This window comes from Dermochelys coriacea, chromosome 22 (genome assembly GCF_009764565.3).
Source record: "Dermochelys coriacea isolate rDerCor1 chromosome 22, rDerCor1.pri.v4, whole genome shotgun sequence".
NCBI lineage: Eukaryota > Metazoa > Chordata > Testudines > Dermochelyidae > Dermochelys > Dermochelys coriacea.
This window is the reverse complement of record NC_050089.1, coordinates 10,635,567-10,656,270: the sequence shown is the minus strand read 5'-3', so window position 1 is coordinate 10,656,270 and position 20,704 is coordinate 10,635,567. Positions and strand designations below refer to the sequence as shown.

At 40.5% G+C, this 20,704-nt stretch overlaps 1 long non-coding RNA gene across 1 annotated transcript in view; it reads right to left on the bottom strand.

Moving 5' to 3' along the window:
• LOC122457181 overlaps positions 1-20,704 on the bottom strand; it is a 54,924-nt gene that overhangs the window by 16,084 nt on the left and 18,136 nt on the right. The window contains exon 2 of the long non-coding RNA XR_006276581.1: positions 20,127-20,183. This is a non-coding gene — a long non-coding RNA (uncharacterized LOC122457181). The remainder of the gene's footprint in view (positions 1-20,126; positions 20,184-20,704) is intronic.

Genomic DNA, 20,704 nt, shown 5'->3' with positions numbered 1-20,704 from the left:
CCTCTAGCATCACAAGCCACCAGGCCATCTGAACTCTACTTCAGTGCCACACAGTGTTGCATAAGCACTAATTCAAACATACCACATTCACAATATCTTCATTCGACAGCTGGGGAAACTGAGAGATAGTGGTACATGACTTTATCAAGGCCATACGGCAAGTTAGTGTCAGAGGCAGTACTGGAACTCAGGAGTTCCTGGCTTTCAGCCTTGTGCACAGTCAGCTAGACCATGCCGTCTCCTGCTACTCTACATTATGCAATACAAACTGCTCTGATATTACTTTGAAGAAAAACAAATGAAATAAATGGCAAACAGCAAACCAAATGGGCAATTAATATTCTTGGATGGGATAAAGGAAAAAACTACATACACATATTCAAACTAGTCCAAAACAAAATCTAAACATACTGAGAAATGTTTATAGATGTTCAAATTGTTAATGGCATGCAGGAGGCTTACATTTCAAATATCATAGCTCAAAGAGAAGGAATATGTGAATTTCCAAATGTTCCTTGCTTGGCTGATCCATCAATGTTGATATCTAATACACACTTAAACTCTTCAAAGTACTCCCTGGAATTAAAAATATCAGATAGCACAGAAAGGGCGTACATAACCACTATCAATGGATTTCAGATAAAAATCAATATAGTTTAAAATAAAAAAAAAAGATGAACAAACACAATCAAATGAAAAAAAATGGAAATTGGTCAGGAAAGTTAGAGTTGATGTCCAATTATATTTTGCAGACATGAATCAGGGGGCAGCCATTGAAAATGTTTGTAGATTAAGAACTCCATGAAGCTGGTCTAAGATATGTTACACATTAGCAGATGAAAAGTAGGTTAGCTTGAAGGCCAGGATTGCAAGTTAATATTAAAGACTGAACAGTGGCTTTCAAGCCAGGCATTGCAATCTGCTCTTCCCATTTTGCTAATTTAAAGTGCCTAAGTCTCATTGAAAGTCACTTAGGGCCAGATTTTTAAAGGTATTTAGGCATCTAAAGATCCAGATAAGAACGTAGTGGGATTTTCAAAATTGCCTGGGCACCTTATTCCACCAAGTGACTAATTCCCATTGAAATCAATGAGAATTAGGCACCCGGTGCCTGTCTCCATCTTTAGGTGCCTAAATATTATCCACAATCTAGTCTCTGGGCACTTTTGAAAATGGGATGTAAGTGTTTTAGAAAATTTTACCCTGGATCTCAGCTAAATAAGGCAGGGAGGGAGGTTCTGGTGGATTCTGGTGTGGAAAAGGAGATCACCATATGGAAAAAGTTGGAGAAACACTGCCAACAAACATTACAGCTAAAAATATTCATTATTATTATTTGTATTGCAGTCGGTTTAGGACCCCATTGTGCAGGGCACTGTACAAAACTAGGAACACAGAGTTTATGCCCCACAAAGGTTACTGTCATAATTTGAAACAATACACAAGTAAGCACAAAAGGGAGGGTAGATAAAGAATAGTAAAATAAGCTGTGTGCACATCTTGATGGTTCCAATCATTAGGACATATTTACTTTTACCTTTTATTACTAGCATTATTATTTGTATTAGAGTATCATCCAGGGGCCCCAACCAAGATCGAGGGCCCACTGCTCTAATCACATATTCATGTGACTCCAGGAGCTGGGGCTTTAAGAACACCACCAATATCACTCACTTCACACTAAAATCCTGAGAGTTGGCAACACCGGAATAGTAGCCCTGCTAATTAGTTCAGGGAGGGCATTTCAAAGCTTAAAAATTCAAAGCATTGGTTAGGGTTAACTGTGCATTCACACACACATGAGTTTCTAGAGGAAAAATATTCCTCTCAGGCATCTCTCCCTGTCAGTGCTGGCTGCTCTAGCAGAGTCTAATTCTGCTTCTCTCTCATGGGCGGAACCCTGCAGCTCTTTGATTTCCTTTCGTATTTGCAGTTATATCATCTCTGGCTGACCCTTCTCAAAGCTGTGATGTTTCCTTTAAACACTGCAGGAGCATTATGTATGCTTGTTGAGAGGCAAGCCTTTGAGATGGGAGAGGCTTGCGGTTTTCAGAGTATCAAGACATTTTCCAAGAATCCTGTGGAGTTGCAAAGCTAGTCTGGAGGGTGTGAACCATCTTCCCGTAATTTAAGCACTTATTTTGTATGTTTTTTCTCTCTCAAGGGTGATTCAATATATCAAAAATAAATAACAACAACCCTATGTTTTCCTAGCTATAGAACAACCTGTGTTCTCTATTACAAGTGGGAGAACGGCTCAAAAAGCTTAACTACTACAAGAGGGGGCCTCTGCACAATATATGAAATGTTTTTCTATTAGAAGTTCTACTTCCTGCCTCTGTCAATTTATTTCCCACTCACTCCCATTTTCCATTCTAATGCTTCCTAGGATTTGTCCCATCTTCTGTTCTGACTCCCCTCCCTCTATTCCCTCCCCCACCTTCAGCCTCTTCTAAAGAGGAACACAAACTATTATAATGAAGTTAGAACTTTATAACCCACAAGGTTCAATGCTGGTTTAAATCAGACAGAACAAGTTTGCCCAGCCCTACTTAAAACAAAACATCACAAGAAGCCATTAAACCAACACCACACATAATAATGAGTAATGACCAGTGATGGCCAAGTCTTGAAAGGTTCAGAGAAGAGCTAAGTCCAAGCCACAAAAGTTCCACTCCACTTTGGAACCTGATCCAAATGTGGAAGCATTCAGATTTGGTATTTTTGGTTTGGCCTCATCTCTAGCATGAAGTATATTTCCCATAACAATACAAAATTTGGAAGTTTATAGAAACTATTAGATTCTTTTTATTAACAGGATCTCTCATGACATTTCCAGTCCTTCCTGATTCTGAACAGGAAGTCAGACATGCCATGAGGTCAGACATGCAGCACTAGTCACCTAGTGCATAGATATCATGGGTGAATAGTACTACAGAGAAACTGGGCAGAAGGACAGAGAGTTCCTGTCAGTTTCTTCTCTAGCCACTTTTCTTGGTAAAGGGGTCAGAGCAGACTAAAGGAGCCCTAACTGCCCAGCCGGGGAGAACTCCCCCAACACGCAAAAGAAAGACAACCGCAGGCTGTTCTCCAGGACTGCCTCAGAAGCCCCATGATAGGAAGGTATGTGCCTCTATTCGGCATGTTTCATAACAATATTTCATGAAACACATGATTGTTTGTTGATTTACAAGCAAAAGATTATGTATGTAGGCATGCATGCACATATGTATCAGCCCACATGGGTGAGAGACTGATGCAAAGAAGTTGACAAGGATCTTGTTTTCCGCCACATCAATGAAAGAAACTAGGACGGAGTCTCTCCTAGTGTATACCGATGGAACTCCACTGATTGCTATGGAGTTAATCTTGATTTACACCATCATGATATCAGTCTCAGGTCTATGCACAGGGTATGAGCCATTCAGAGCCCATATGAGAGAGAGATTTCAGTGCAATGCTTTCTACACCTGCAGCAAATTCGGATCACATTTCACTGTCACCCACATCTTTTCAATCCATGATATTGACAATTAAGATAATCAGACGAGTTTGTAAGGCAGAGCTGGGAGAGCCCTGAAACCCTCCATGTTTTTGTTTCTATGGAAACGATTCCCTTGGCATCCCCCGTCTATGTTCAGTATTCCTGTCTGGCTCTGTTTGTCTCACCAAAAAATCCAAGCCTCTTTCAAATATTCAGTTGGGGGCTGAGCTTTACTCATCAGTCTTATTATTGTACAGCATTTTCATGTGTTTATCCACAGAAAAGGGACAGTTTGGGCCCTGGCACGGCACTGTCCCAAGCCTGACAAGGAGGGACCACATATAAGAGTGAGAGGAAAGTTCAGTTACCAGAATCCCATTCACTATCTGGCCTCTTTGCTGCAACTGGCAATAAGACTGCAAATTAGTGCTAATTGTGATGCGGACATATTCAGCCAGTAGAATCTCTCAGTCTAGTAGGAACACTAAAACCAGTAACAATAACTGACACACATAGTGACTTCCACTGAAAGGGTACCACATCCTAATCTCCTTACTTGATTCGTATTCCCTTGACTGCTTCATGCATCTCTGAAATGCAGCTGTTTTGGGGGTGCCAGGCAGCCTTTGAACACCACAGAGCAAGGCTGCACAATACTTTAGGACAGTGAGTGAAGAATTTCTTATTCAGTTGAAACCAGAATCTAACTACTCCTTTGGAAGTTGGCCAGGACACTTCAGTTAACAGCCGTACTTTTGTGAAAAGTACCATGTCCCAAACAATGGAGGTTATATCACTTCCTTTCTGAGATTATTCCACAGCCCCACAAACTTAATTCTTAGGAGAAATTTCCAAAGAGTAATCCTGTATTTTCAGTTGCTCAGTTTCACCTTAATCCTGTCCCCTTGAATGACCCTAAACAATTCCTTCCCCCTCCTTGCTGTTTGTGTGATGGCTGCCATCTTGGCCAACACACCAGGGATGGAACTGGGGACCTCCAAAGCTGAAAGCATTAACTGCTACAACTTGAACAAAAGAGCCAAACTCTCTACTTGGGACTGTACCCTGTCCTTCAACAGAAGTGGCACAGAGGGGGACACTATAAGACACACACTCACCAGAGGATTACATTTACAATCTTCCAGTACACACACGTTGTTACATCCCCTAACAAGACTATGCCTATACTAGACTTTTTTTTCCCTTAAATTTCCACTGTTGCTACTAGAGCTGGTTAAACACACACACACACACACACACACACACAATTTTTTTATAATTCTTCTATCAAGATTTAGATGAAAAATATTGTGAAATGTATAAACTTTGAAATGTTTCAAATGGCTCTACTTTCTACAATTGTTGTAGGTCCACAGATATTAGCAATAGTGGAAACACTAGTGTAGACAAAATGCCAGGTAGCCTTCTGGATTTTAACCATCATGTATTCCAACCTTGCACAGAGAAGGTCTAGACATCTCGAGGCTAAAGACACAGGTTCCCTATCTAAACTATAGCTTCCATTGCTGCTACTACCAGTTAAAAAAAGGCTAAGGGCCAGATCCTCACCTGATGTAATCTGTCAACTTCTTCATTGGCTTCAATGGTGCTATGGCACGTTACACCAGTTGAAGATCTAGGCCTAAAGTCTACTTTAAATAAAAATCCCTAGGTGTAGACAAGGCCAGGAATTTTGAATTCTTTGCTCAGGAAAAGTCCATTGACTTGCAGTAGTCAATGCATCACGAAGCCATAAATTTGCAGTGCTTTTAATTTTTCTGTGTGAGTTCCTACCGCCTCTTATTTTTGTTGCTTTTCTATGAATGCCCTCCAATTTACCACACAGTATTTACTGCATTACATCTGAAAAGGCAAAAGTATGGCACACAGAAGCTCATTTTAAAATTCTGTAACTCCATTTCTTGGGAAGGTTTCTGAGACTTACCGGGCTTCAAATGAAGAATGTATGCCCCACAGATCTGAATAATTTGAAAGTATTTTCTGTGAATAAATCTACTCAGTGCTTTCTTGATCTGTATCGTCTTCTGCCATAGGGGTATAACATAAAAATACTTCAAAGGCTTTAACAAATTCCCTCAAGATGTGATCTTCAGCATTTCAAAAGTTAAAGACAATGTTTAAAGTGATCATGATGTATTTCCAAGGTACAACTATTCAGCAACTCCTGTTCACCCGTTTTCTGAGCTACAAATTATACCATATATGTAACTCTGGTGAACATCTTGTCTATAGAGAAAAGGAGTACTTGTGGCACCTTAGAGACTAACAAATTTATTTGAGCATAAGCTTTCGTGAGCTACAGCTCACTTCATCAGATGCATCACTTCATCGATGAAGTGAGCTGTAGCTCACGAAAGCTTATGCTCAAATAAATTTGTTAGTCTCTAAGGTGCCACAAGTACTCCTTTTCTTTTTGCGAATACAGACTAACATGGCTGCTACTCTGAATCTTGTCTATGTTACAAATAACAACACTAAACTGAACCTGGTGGTATGTATTTACTTTTGCTTATTATCTTTAAATAAAGCAGGCAATACCTTGTATCCAAAGACCTCCAAATGTTAAAAATGTTTAGACTTGGAGTCATATTTCAGCACCGTATTTCCACAGTGAGCCAAATCAAGAGCTCAGATCTAACATTCAGCTTTGCAGTTTGGTCCCATCTCTAGCATGAATACAATCTTTATTTTTAGTTTAAAGCCAAATGGCAGTTTTGAAACTGATGATCTTGGCTAAATCCAGGGTTCTTAATATCATCCAAACTGTTTTATAACAAACTTCCCTTAACTGTGACATATTTAGTGAGAATGCAGATGATCAATTGCAGTCTGCGTTGCATGGTTAACTCAATCAACAAAGTACTAATGACTCCAGCATGTTGCAGCTTTTTTGGTTAATGAGAACCTTACTGACCAGATTTTTCCCTTTCTCCCAGGATCAAATGGCAATATGGAACTAGTTCTGGTAAACTGTAACAGCCTAAAGGCAAAATGCTGACCACCAACAGCAGGACAAGATCTGATAGATGGATGGTCCCGTTTTTACGAATTGTTCAATTTCTGGTGGTGGCTGTCCAATGCAACAGAAACACTGAGAAGTGTGGAGCTGTGCTAAGTCCACAGGGCTACCTTAGTGTACATAGTTCTGAGGCTGCAGCCTTTTGTTTTCTGGGAAATGCGTCTTTAAGTTTCCAGGAATTCTCCCAGGTGGTAGAGTTCAGCAGCCATTTTGTATGCAGCTGTACAGTAGGAGACATTCAGGCTGTGCTCCCCCATTCGTGAAGACTGCACTTGTGTACTTTGTGTTGTTGCCCTTTTCCTTAATCTAAAATAAAAGTCATTTGCGTGTTTTGCACATGGAACTATAACAGCTAAATATGCCCTAAATTAAATGTAATGCTTATCACAGAATTGCAGGAGTGAGAGGCGGACAACAGCCCACCAGGGGTTCTCGCGTCCATTCCCAACCCAAAGCCCATGGAAATCAATGGAAAGAATCCCATGGACTTCAATGGGCTTTAGATCAGGGCTCAGTTTCCTTACAAGAGATCCTCAAGTATGCTTTTCAGTGACTCACATGATAAGTTTTTCACCACATTCTTATGGGAGACAATTCCACAGTCTAATGGATCTCCCTCTTTAAGAAACATTTCCTGTTATAGAGGAGGCAGTGTGCCCCAGCGGCTAGGGCACTGGTCTAAAATTCAGAAGATCTGTGCTCCATTCCTGACTCTGCCCCAGATTTTCTTGGTCACCTTGGCAAGTCACTTCCCTGCTTTATGCCTCAGTTTCTCCATCTGTAAAATGGGTTATGATGCTGACCTCTTTTGTAAAGTGCCTTGAGATCTACTGATAAAAACCACTATGTAAAAGATCTAGTATTATTATTCATTTTAATTTTTCTTTTGCTCAGTTTCATCCATAACTCCTGGGCTTTGAAATATCTAAATGGTTCCATTTCCTCCTTGGCTTTTAAAGCTTTCAGATAAAAAAGAATGAAAACTGAGGGTGCAACTGAGTGACAGAGAGCCAGGAGAGAAAGACAGGTAATGGTTGATCCTCCAGAGGCGACTTCTTGCACTTGACAGATTTGTTTTGACCAGCCACCTGTTAGAGAATATGCACAGATTTGGTTTTGGTGCTTCATGTTTAAGAGGGGCTTCTACATGCTTCTCTGCTTAAAAGGCATACATTTTAAATATCAGTCAGTCAAGTCATAGCAGGGGTGCACACTTGTCTTCAGTCCTCTCCTAACAAAGTGCTCGACCCAGCTTCCAGCAATTCAGACACTTAGCGTCACCAGTCTGAAAGCTCTTTGTCTCAGGTGCTGTCTCTTCTTTCTACAGTGGGAAATATGTATGTCCATATTATGCCCACTCTGGCACATCACTCCCATCTCTGCTGGTTCTCTGGGAGCTAGAGAAGTCAGACACTGTCCCAATACTCCTACCCTAAGGAAGCAGCATCCTCCAATCTGCAGATACAAACAACGTGGAGAGAGAGTAGCAGTGAACTCCTCCAAACTTTGATTCTCTCTGTTGCACTGGACAAAGTTATATTCCTGCACTAGTCACTCTCTAGCAGTGAGGGTTGGGTGCACGTACACTCCTTGTGGGCAGAGGAGGGGAATACAGGGTGAAAAGAAAATAGGAGTAACAGCCAAGTACCTGATTCTCCTCTCTGTGCCCAGACACAACAGGAGCCCGTGGGACCAGGACAAGGAGGAAGGCACCCAACTGAACCAATACAGGCAACCTTAGGAGGTAAGATTGTTCCTCATGCAATATGAATTTCTAAAGGGAGATAAGAGAATAACTCAAGATCTGACATCTACCAAACCAACAGGCATGGAAACACAGTTATCAAGGGTGACTCTGTGTTTGTATAAATGCTCCTGTTCTAGGCATAGGGAATACTGTATCCCCCCCATGGGGGTCACTACTAATTATTATTATCCACTATTTGTATTATTGTAGCACCTAGCCATCTTAATCACAGACCCAGAGCCCCATCTCCATTCTGCTAGGCGCTGTACAAACACAGAACAATCCTGTCTTCCCCTCCTCCTAGAGGCTCACAAAAAGACACCAGCAGGTAGGAAATTTTCAGTGGAAATTTGTTTTCGATAATTGAATTTTTTTATTTTAAGTCACAAAAATAAATTTACAATGCAGATTCAGATCCAAAATTAAGTGACTTGAACCCATCTCTACTTAGTGCTGGAAGACGTGAGTCATCCCCTAATACATAGCCTAAGATAAGTGAAAGTCCATCTTGGCTTCACTTTATTTCCTCGGGCATCAGGGAGTGGAGCGTACACCATCTGACCTGCAATTCCAGACAGTGGCTTCAGTACAAAGTAATTTAAAGCTAAAGAAAAAGTAAATGTCACAATTTATTTAAAAATTTGAAAATATGGTCTGGGGCACTGGCAGTACCAGTTTCTGTACTGTAGCCCTTCTTCATGACAAGACTTTTGACCTCATTGTGTTCCAATGCCAGAAAAAATGGGCAATCTTGCACTCGCTGTTAAAGGGGCACAAGGATAAAGTAAGGAATAAATTGAGTAATAAAAATGTTACTCCAGCTGGGAGGAAAGACAGTCTGGCAGCTAACTGGGATTTAGGTCAGGTCATGGGTTCCAATTCAGGATCTATCATTAGTGTCCCAGGTGACGTTGGTCAATGCACCCACTCACTGCCTCAATTTCCTCATTTAAAAACAGCAATAATAAATACTTACACAACACACTCGTGAGGCTGAATGTATTAATGTGTGAAATGCAAACAACCAAAAAATGGAGCATATTCTGTCTTTTCTGTTAATACAGTAGACCATAGCAAATACATGAAGAGGTACTGTTATCAAATAATGCATTCTGTACAAATTACATCTCTTGTTATACTTACAAAAGACCCAATGACAAAGAATTAAGATGGTCTTGTGTTTAAGGCACTGGATTGGGACTCAGGAGATCCAGGTTCAATTACTAACTGCCACAGACCCCATGTGTGACCTTGGGCAACTCACTAGATCGCTCTGTGCCTCAATTCCCCTCGGTAGAATGGGGGTACTAAACATTTCTCACACCCTTTATCTGACTTGTCTATCTACATTGTAAGCTCTTTGGGCAGGGAATGTCTCTTCCTATGTATGTTTAAAAAGCCTGGAACAATAAGGCCCCCAATTTCACTTACTCTAATGCATAACAAATATATTATATATTTAATACTGGGCAGACCAAGACTTGCAGGTAACAAAGAAAAATGTACATCCAGCACTGATTGATTGCAAATTTTTAAGCAAATATGAGAGAATAAACTTAATTTTTCCTCTTGACAGTTGCTTTTGCCTATTCTGCCTTAGGAGCATAGAGGTGAAAATGAACAGAAGGTTCTTTGGACCAGTCGATGAAGCTAATGTCCAACAAATGACCTTTCCTCATTGCCTTATAAATACCTGTCAACTTCAGAAGCGCCATCATAGTTGAACAGAGAAGCTTAAAGACAGACTGTTCATTAGACAGCAAACTATTATCCTGGAGTCTTTAATGAATTGGCTAGAGGCCAGTCTTCCCTACAGTTTAGGCACCACTGGTAAAATGGAAAGTAGCTGTTAATTGGTTTACATGGGAGACAGAGGTCTTTTAAGCCAAACTCTAACTAGACTGTTCAAGTGGTGATGGCATAACATACAAAATGGAATAGAGGAGCAACACGTACAGTACAATCAGAGAACCATGAAAATAAACAAAAGACAGTAATCACTCAAGATTTCATCTATTTTATGGCATTACTAACATTCAACCAATTACAGATATTTTAATGGATATAATCATAGAAAAGATGCAGGGAGTGTTTCACATTTTAACTCCAATTTTCCTTTATGCAGTAGGTACTAAGGACTTAGTAACTACTGAGTTACAAGCCAAATTATTATCTTCTCCAATATGTATAATGTTTGCACTTATTTCTGAAACCTGAGTTACTAGCTACCCTTTAACAAAATATTGTGTGTTAAGTGCCACATCATCTTTATCATCCTATAGCCATTTGTTATGATAATTGTTAGTAATAATCTTCTGAAGTTTCCTGTTCTAAAGCTGCTATTTATAATAGCTAGAAAAAGAACTGGGAGTCCAGACTCCTGGTTTCTAATATAAGCTCTGCTGTGTGACATGAGTACATCCTTCAACGCCTCCTGCCTTATCTGTAAAATGAGGCTATGTACCTGCCCCACTGATGTGATATTGGATAGCTGAGATCCTTGGACAAAAGGTTTTGTAGCAATGTAAAGCACAGATTGTAAACTTTTTGAGGCAGAGACCCTCTTTTTGTTCTGTGTTATCACAATGGAGTCCTTGTCCATGACTAGGGCTCCTAGATGCAATCGCAACACAATTAAATACAAGTAATAATCATAATGATATTGAACGTTCATAACTCAAAACTTCTGGTGAGTTAATTCCAAGCACAAACAATGTGGAGGACATACCACACTAACGTATCTGTGCAAGGAACACACAGAAAAGCAAGGATAACTATACCCTGATCTTTTTCAAGGGAATATACTCAGATATACTGTAGCAGAAGATTAACAAGGCATACACTTTACGACTGTAGTGAATCTATAGGGCCTGGGTCTCCATTCCACTGTCATCACTTACATCTGGGCAAAAGATCCCGTTATGATCCAGTGCATTTTGCACCCAATTTGCACAGCTGCAGATGAGGACACAATGTCCCAGCCCATGATGAATCAGGCTATGAATGCCCCAAGCCAATGGCACAGTGGAAATAAAAACCTGTGGGTGCTTAGCTGTAGAAAGCTAGGACAAGAGGTGAATAAGTGAAAGTAATTTTTCTGCTCCCTCCCCCACCAAATAAAAACTTGAGGAGCCCACACTGATTATCTAATATTATCATTAATCATATTTATTATGGTAGTGCCTAGGACCACCCAAGAAAGGGGCCCCATTATGCTAGACACTGCACAAACACCAAGTAATAGACAGTTCCTGGCCTGAATAAAAAAGTCAAAAGGTGCCTAAAACTGTCAGAAGCATTAACTGCTATTATTATTATTAACCCATCTTGCGTGCTAGCACACGACAGTGAATCTCCTGAAATAAGTGTTATAGCTATCCAGCTAAAATTGCCAGAACACTTGCAAGCTTGGAGCCATTTGTCATGGAAACATCAACATGTTTTATAGAAGTGGTTAGAAAAGAAAAAAGAAAAAAAAAAAAAAAAAAAAAAAAAAAAAAAAAAAAAAAAAAAAAAAAAAAAAAAAAAAAAAAAAAAAAAGAAAAGAGGCTATGTGACTATATAAGAAGGGATCTACATTACACGTTAAAACTATATTAGTCGTGTAGCAGGGACTTAGTAGCCCTGATGTGGACTATACCATCTCCGATGAAGGAGGCAGCATGTCTAATAGTTAGAAAAGGGGACGAAAACAACGAGGAGTCTGGCGGCATCTTAAAACTAACAGATTTATTGGGCTTAAGCTTTTGTGAGTAAAAAGCCCACTTCTTCAGATGCAAAGGGAATGGGGAGTCAAGGTGCCTGGCTTCCATTCCCAACTGTCACTGACTACATGACTGAACACAAGTCATCCCTTTGTACCTCAGTTTTCCCCATCTGTAAAATGAGAGTAATGGTACAGAGTGGCATGCAGTCACCATTCTAGGGAATTATCAGGTATATCCCTCTAAAACTCAACCTTTGTTCTAACGGAGTCGTCTATATGCTTTTTCTAAATACTACTACTTTGCACTGCTTTGGCACCATTCTCAGCAGAATCTCCCCCACTTACGCAGTAATTAACCCTCTCAACATCTCTGTGAAGTAGCTGAGGAATATATAGAGATTAGTATTAAACACACCCCACGGAAACGCAACCATCACTGCAAACACAGCAGCTGTTGAACATCACTCAGCAACGCTGCATAACAGCCTGGTGCCAGAAGTAAAGAATAGTCCTATGGCCAACTGAAATTGAAGGGGGTACCTAAGTAAGCAGAATGTAATAACCTGAGCTGCAATGTAGTTCTTGCAACACCTATACTCCACCAAGCATCAGTTTGAGGCTCCAGATCCAAACCGACTCTCAGAGAACAGTGCTACTTTCTGAATTACCAATAAAAAGCCATTCATCACCTGCAGGACCCCTTATCCACCTGTTGAGCCAATGTCACCTTACTTCGCTTGCGAGATCTGATTGTAATCACAGGACAAAGTGCTACCTGCAGGAATTCCCCTGGGCTGGAGAGGATTCACTAATCAGCTAAGCATGGTATGCATAATTATGGGGAACATTCCCGCACATGCTCGAACAACAGGGCTGTTGGAGCTAGGCACCAAAAATCAGGCTGCTTGCTAGCAGGATCTCTTTGTGCAACTCTGCACTTGCTGCTTTGTAAATTTAACTTCATCGGTTTACCTTTCATTTTAATGAATTCTTTTCATCTTTTTCTCTCTGCTTTCTTGTCTCACTGAGTTCGCTGACACGGTATACATCTGACAAGCCCAGACAGACTAACCTACTTTTTTTCCTTTTCCCTTGTACACATTAGTTCTCCCGCTTCAACCTAGCATGTAAAAGCATCGGTATAAAGATACTTCCAACAGGCCAACGAAGTGTCGTTCTCATTTGACAAATGAGGAAAATGAGACACACACACAGCTGTTAAATGACTTGCCCTTCAAGGAAGCAGAGCAAGTCAGTAGCACTGCTGGGCATAACACCAGGTGTCCTGAGTGTTTCCTAGTCCCGAGTTCCAACCTCTATTTTAAGATTTTATTTTGTTGCTCATCCCCGTAGTAGTGGACACCATCCACGTAAAAATCAATGGCAATAGTGAAGTCCCTAGTGGACTTTGTGGAATCGCTGGCAGAAGCCCCGCAACTTCTCCCTATGATGTAACTCAATTCTAAACCACGGACCTGGCCCTACAGACAACTTACATATGGGAGCAACTTTATTCGTGTAAGCAGTGAGGAAGGACGGTTATGGGGTTGAGGCACTCTGCTGGCTACTCTGAAGATCAGCGTTTAATTCCCAGCTCTGCCATAATCTTACCATATGGCCTTTCAGCCTTGCCAACACATAGAATCATAGAATCATAGAATCATAGAATATCAGGGTTGGAAGGGACCCCAGAAGGTCATCTAGTCCAACCCCCTGCTCAAAGCAGGACCAAGTCCCAGTTAAATCATCCCAGCTAGGGCTTTGTCAAGCCTGACCTTAAAAACCTCTAAGGAAGGAGATTCTACCACCTCCCTAGGTAACGCATTCCAGTGTTTCACCACCCTCTTAGTGAAAAAGTTTTCCTAATATCCAATCTAAACCTCCCCCATTGCAACTTGAGACCATTACTCCTCGTTCTGACATGAGTCAGGCCCCTAGAAATCAAGAGATTAGCTTAAAAATAATGACATTTTAAACATAATAAATCTGAGTTCTTACTTTTGAGGGGGTGGGATGGGAGTTTGAGCCTTCTGGATTCACATTTTCAAAGATTTTCTGCACAACCACAAAGGTTAGCATTTGTTTGTGAATGAATGCTAAAGTTATCACATATGGAACTCCAAGAGTTGGGACTTCAAGAAAAACCCCAAATATTACAAGACCATGATACAATCAGCAAAGTTGGCAATGTGGGACCTTGGACAAGTCATTTAATCCTTCTGTGTCTCAGTTTCCCATCTCTAAACCTGGGGATAACATTCCCTTTGTCTGTCTTGTCCATTCCGATGGTGAGCTCTTCAGGGCAGTGAAGGTCTTACACTGCATATGTACAGCACCTACCACAACAGGAATCTTGATGGGGTCCAGATACAGGCATTTCTATGATATAATAAGAAGTAGCCCCATTGGATTACTCATGTGAGTAAAGTTACTTACATGCATATCTGCAGAACAAGCTGCAATGATTTAATATAATTTATCCAAACTGAAATAATACCATATGTTGAAGGGGCTGTATTGTCAAAACATTTACAATTCTGACACTCAAAAGAAGCTTTAAACCATGTACAATCTTTGATTAAAAAATATATTTCAAAAAAAACCTAATATCTAATGTTTGATTGGCTAGATTATTGGGCGATCCTGAACTGGTATAAGTCACTGACATCAACGGAGCTCTACTTATTTATCCTAGTAGAGGATCTAGCAAATTATCTTTAACATATTGGCTGAAACCAAACACAAATAAATAGTGAGATCCACCCTATTCTGTGGGCAGCCCAATTCCCCCCTGGCTCCGAGTCATAAATTAATGCATTTCATAACCAGCCTTACAAAACAGACATATGGGATTTGTACATCTGTGAAACATATGACACACTTTCTCATGTAAAATAAATAATTTTCCAAAGCATCTATCTCATAGACTTAGATTCTTAGGGACATTTAATATAGGGAAATAATTTACACTAGAAAATCAGCTGAAGTTTCAGGTTTATAAAATATTAAATGATAATCATTTACATTATTATAGTGCCTTTCATCCAGAAGGTCCCAACACACTTTATACGCATTACCTGTATGTGGCATTTTCAGACTCCTAGTGCTTGATTAGTGAAGCATACTTTTTAGAATCACTTTCCTCATTACTGAAATGAGGCTACATCAAGAGTACAACTTGATACATGGATATCAATTTAGGATAGGAAGTGGAAAATGCCATTTTCAGCTGAAAAACAGGCAGAATTTAGGCAGGCAGACAGTAAATAGCCAAACTGGAATTTGACTCGGACACTGTAGTTAACAGCTAAGATTTTTAATGATAATGAATACACAGGACCTTGGTTTTATGTCCCATTCAAAAGAGGAGAACTCTAGCAGCACAGTGACCCACAACACCTTGGCAGGGTTCACTGTGGTCTAGTCACCATTCGCTGAGAAAGAAGATGGACAATTAATATATACAGAAGTCATGAGAGTTCAATAAAAGGTTAGCAAGCTCCTATGCAGCGGAGCCTGAACTTAGGCTGGATCAGGGTAGGTTGAGAGAAAGGCTGATCTTGTGGACAATGCACTGGACTAGAACTCAGGAGATATTGACTCTGACACAGACTTCCTATATGACATGGGCAATCACTTAATCTCTGTGCCGCGTTCCCCTTCTGCAAAATGGGAATAATATTTCCTCTTCCGTCCTTTGACTTTCTTGTCTATTTAGGGTTTGAGTTTTCAGGACAGGGACTGTCTCTCATGTATCTATGTACAGCACCCAGCCACTGAGACCTCAATCTACGCTGGGGTATGTAAACATAACCATCATCAGGCTCCAGCCCCCCGCCCCCAACCCTATCTTTAATACTCTGTAATTCAGGCTGCTGTAATCCAAGGCATCTATGTTCATTACAAGCATTGTGTTATGCCTGTGGTGAGGAAAGGGAGAGAGCACAACCAAATGAGAGATTGCTGCACTGTGTACACTACCATTGATGACACGAATGGTGACTAAAATCAAGAATCACAGCTGTTGTTGTAGCAGTGAAAACCCTTAATGAGGCTGCTAAGAAGCTCACCCCCAGAAGCAGCATAACTTGTTCGCAATGGGGAATGATCATATTCTATTACAGTACATGCTGTACAGTAAAACCAGATGCATTTCACAATGTTTGGCCTAAGCCTGGGTTTGCAAAGAGAATGGTACGTAAGAATTATCAAGATGCATATAAAGCGCACACACCAAAACCAAAAAAGAGCCGAGTAAATGCTGCAAATGAGAATATTTAATAATTATACACTTTAGTATGACACCCATCACAGTAATAATTGGATGCACCACACATGTATACCCCAGAGAAGCAAGAACCACAATGTATTCAGGAGACAATTCCCAGTCCTGCCACTAGCCTGCTGAGTGACTCTGGGCAAGTCACGTCCCTGCTCTGTACCTCAGTTTCCCCATCTACTTATATGTGCTATATAAGAGCTAGACAGTATTATCATATGGCTTAGATTGAGGCAACAACAAATGGAAGTTGTGTATGCTCCTTGGGAAGTCACTGCTTTTTGTTCTGTGTTTAGCACAATAGAATCCCGATCCCCAGTTGGTGTCTGTATTGGGTGTAACTGCAACCCAACTAAATACATTAATAGTAACCTCTCATGTATAGTGGCCTTTACTGCCCTATATGGACTGTCAAGACCAAGTCTTTCAAATATAACTGTTTAAAGAGAACAGTCCTAATTTATGGCCTGTTCTAGCTCCCATTGAAGTCACTGGGACTCTTTCCCTTGACTTCAGTGAACATTGGATTAAGCCCTTAGTGAAGCCATTAGTTTGTTTCGGCAAACGACTTAGCACACTCTGGAGTGCTGAAAAATAATAACAATTAAAACTGGTCAAAATTTTCTGAATTCTGATGTTTTCTCAATGAAATTTTAGATTTTGAAAGGGGGAATAAAATTAGGAATTGTTTTTAAAATAAAATTTCCCTGAAGTTCCTCCTATTCCCCCTGCCCCACAATGTTTTATATTTTTTAAAATTTCAGTAAAAGTTTGCACTGATATTTTGATGGAGAGAAAAACCTTGGGCAGCTCTTCTCCAACGGTTTTAAGTGAAAAATGTGAATTTGAATTTGCTCTCAGTTATACTGGTGTAAACAAGGAGTAACTCCAGTCAAGAGAGAATTAAACCAATCCAGAACTGGTGCAAGGGAGAGAAGAATCCGGCCCCAAGACGCTGTACAAAGTGACATGCGTGGGTTTTAGTATTTTTCATTTCAAGTATGTGTGTTAATTTCTCATGGGCTTTGTAGTGACCCAAGGAGTCACTGATGAACCAAAAGACCTTTTCTTTTCAGGGTCACACTCTCTCCCTTCCTCCTTCTGTTCCTGGATGATGGCAATACCGTGAGAAGACCAACTTTAACTAGGTCCTAAACAGTGACCACAGGGGGGGAAAAAAAACCCAGAACACAAATACTGAGATACTGGGAGCCTATCCACTTGGATGCATGGTCCTAGCCACTTAGTGATATGACTCATAACTTACATATGTTGACAGAGTTTGTATTTGTATGTCATGTTTGCCACAAGGCAGGCAGAGAACTACAGTGAGACCTCTGCTACTCTAAGAGTCTGTTTTTGTCCCCATTTGCCAGGAACAGCCATCTTATCTTGCATCAAATGTCCATCTTTACCTTCAAAACTCTCCCCAAAATTCATGCTTCCCACTCAGGTGTCAAGTCTTACAGCAAAAGGCTTTTTCAAAATGCATAGGATAGTTTATCGTGAGAAATGTTTGCAACAAAATATATGTGACTGTGTGAAATGGGTTCATTGGAACCCCAAGCCAAGTGATGGTCACCTGGTTTTATCTTGTATTACAAAGCTAATCCCCACGCCAGGTTTGCTGAAAGGTTCACTGAGCTTTCAGCAATCATGGGCCAGCTTAGAACTTTGCATTGTGGTGGACCCGAACAAACCCCTGGATCCAAACAACCCTGAACTCTGGATCACTTTGTATCTAACCGAAAACTTAACTCCATTGGTGGCATCATAGGAATAACTCACAGCAGTAAGGTCCAAGCCTGGTAGCAAATGTTCTCAGGACTGGTCCCTAAAGCTGTAGGATAGGCAGCAATTTGCTTCACATGGACCTCACACTTTGATTTTGACTCTTAAACTCACAGTGCCTCTATTGGCGTTCTGGGTTCAAATCAACTCAGAATCTCCAAGCAAAATTAATCTAAATTGCTGAGTTCCACGCAGTTGCCTGCTGAAATCATGACACACTGCCATGAATGTCACATGATTTCAATCAGAGCCAAAAAGTTCATTGCTCTTTTGCAAAGTTCAGGAAACTCACTGGGACTAAGTCGCGGTATTCAGCACTACATCTGAGAGCAAGGGCCATTATTTCAAAGGGACTACTCAGAGAGAAAGTCACTCGTCATCGTAAGGAAGGGGGACAGAATCTGCCCATAAATATTTATAAACTTGGAGCATTGGCTTTTACTCACATATCTAACCCAAATGTCATTTCATTGATTATAAACAAAAGAAAGCTTGGACAGAGATTAACATTTGTGCCCATGGTACGAACAATCCTAATTACAATATTAAAATAAAAACAACTGCATATCTTTCAACCACTCTAGGCCAAAGTGAATTTTCAGCACCAAATAAAATCCAACTCCTCCATGCTTTATGAAATAAATACCGATGAGATCAAGTAGCAATGCTCAGATTAAAGCAAGCTTTAGGGAGTTCAGATCCGGGCTTTTGGTACAAGACCATAAACTAGACAGTTTAAAAAAATGGTTTTGCAATCTAGCAAACTTTGAATAAATATTAGCCCAGACATACGTCACCAAGAAGAGTTCATCCCAGAGTGATCTGCCTTATTAGTTCTATGAATTTGATTTCCCTTTTTATCCCAAACCCTACAGAATACAAACTAAGGGATTTGGGGATGGTAGGGGGCACTTCGAGATACTGGAAAGTCTGTGAGGGTTTCAGAGCTTGGATTTATATTCCACATCTTGAACTAATTGTCCCCTTCCCCACCGCCACCCTCCCCAAATCCTACAAGCATGACAGAAATAAATTAGCCAGAGCTACAGGTCACACCTTCCAGGGCACTACATTCTGCGCAAAATCAATAGAGAAGATGGGCGTCGCAAATAGCTGAAGCAGAAGGAATGATGCATTGATGGCTTTACATACACACAAACAAAGGACTTGAGAACAACCCTAAACCTTGCTGCCTGGTGAACGCAATACTCATTTATTCAACCACCTGAACCCTGAGAGCGCAAGAGAAGGAGTTCAAAAAAAAGACACCTGTTCTTTCAGAGTCTTTACATGTCAATGCAGGATATTTCACCACTCATTGTCTGCTAGAGATATGGCCCAAATCAAAGTCCCAGATTCAGATACCTGCAAACTTTTAGATGCAGAGGGACAACATTAGCATTGAATTTAGTCCAAATTTTGCAGTGGTTTCCTACCTCTATAATGGCTAAACCAAAGCCCCAGACCTCTGAACTTTGTGGGGGTTCAGATTTCTAAACTGGAGGCAGACATAAATTTCACAACTATTTTTCTCCGCTATAATGGGCCAAACTATAATCCTGGATCCCAAACACTCCTGAACTTTGCAGATTCTGGCAATACAGATCGGAACCTGAATTTTGGAGCTCTAGTTTTCAGTAGCTAGTTTATACTGCTGTGCTATTGACTAGTCTGTCAAACTCCTTTTTGAACACAGAAGCCATTAACAGCAGCCAAAACTGCTGTTACATTCAATTTGTTATTTTAAAGCAGATGAGCAAAATCATGAAAATCACCTATGTGGCTTAGGGAAGCTTAAGTTCCATTATCAAAAATGACTTAGGCACTTAAGAGTCTAAGATCTATGGAAAGTCAGTGAGACTTAGGGCCAGTTTTACAAAGGTCTTTAGGCACCTAAAGATGCAGATAGGAACCTAGTGGGATTTTCAAAAGCTCCTAAAATTGGTTACACACCTAACTCCCATTGAAAATCCATGGGAGTTGGGCACCTCTTCTGCTTAGGTGTATTGTTCTTTGGTAAGTAGAATCAAAACTTCTCCCCATATTGAAATACAATGCAACTCTGAACTGGGTACTTACATTTATGACATCTGCGGACAATACTGTAAATGTAATTGCCTTTATCTCCATTGTGACCTGTAAGAATAAACAGATTTTTTTCTTAAAACAACACAAATAAAGCACTGAAAGTTTGTATTTTGGTTATGGTCACTGCCCTAACCTCTGTCCCAACCCCAGACAGCAGTGATGTGACTATACTTTCAGCCTCTCTCTAACATCGGAAAGAAAATCAGTATCTTCAGCTTAGACATAGATGTCCTTAGGAGATTAGTCCCATATTGTCCCCTTCTGTCTCCTAACGTGGACAGGCTCTCTCTGGCAAGGCTCCATAATGCTCCTTGCTCCTGCTAGTCCACGATGAACTGAGATTGCTAAACTTTATTCTGATTGGCAGCAGCACTTGGAGCTCTGGCTAGTCCTGGGGTGCCGATGCCGATGGCTTGGGGAATTCATTTCAGTAACTGAGGGACATGGGATATAAATTCTTTACTCTTTTGGTTAAGCTGGTCTACCAATCAAATTATATAAATGTGCTACAGTGGGGGAAGCCAATAACATAAGCATAGCAGTATTCGGAGAAAAGCTTTGCTTGTAGA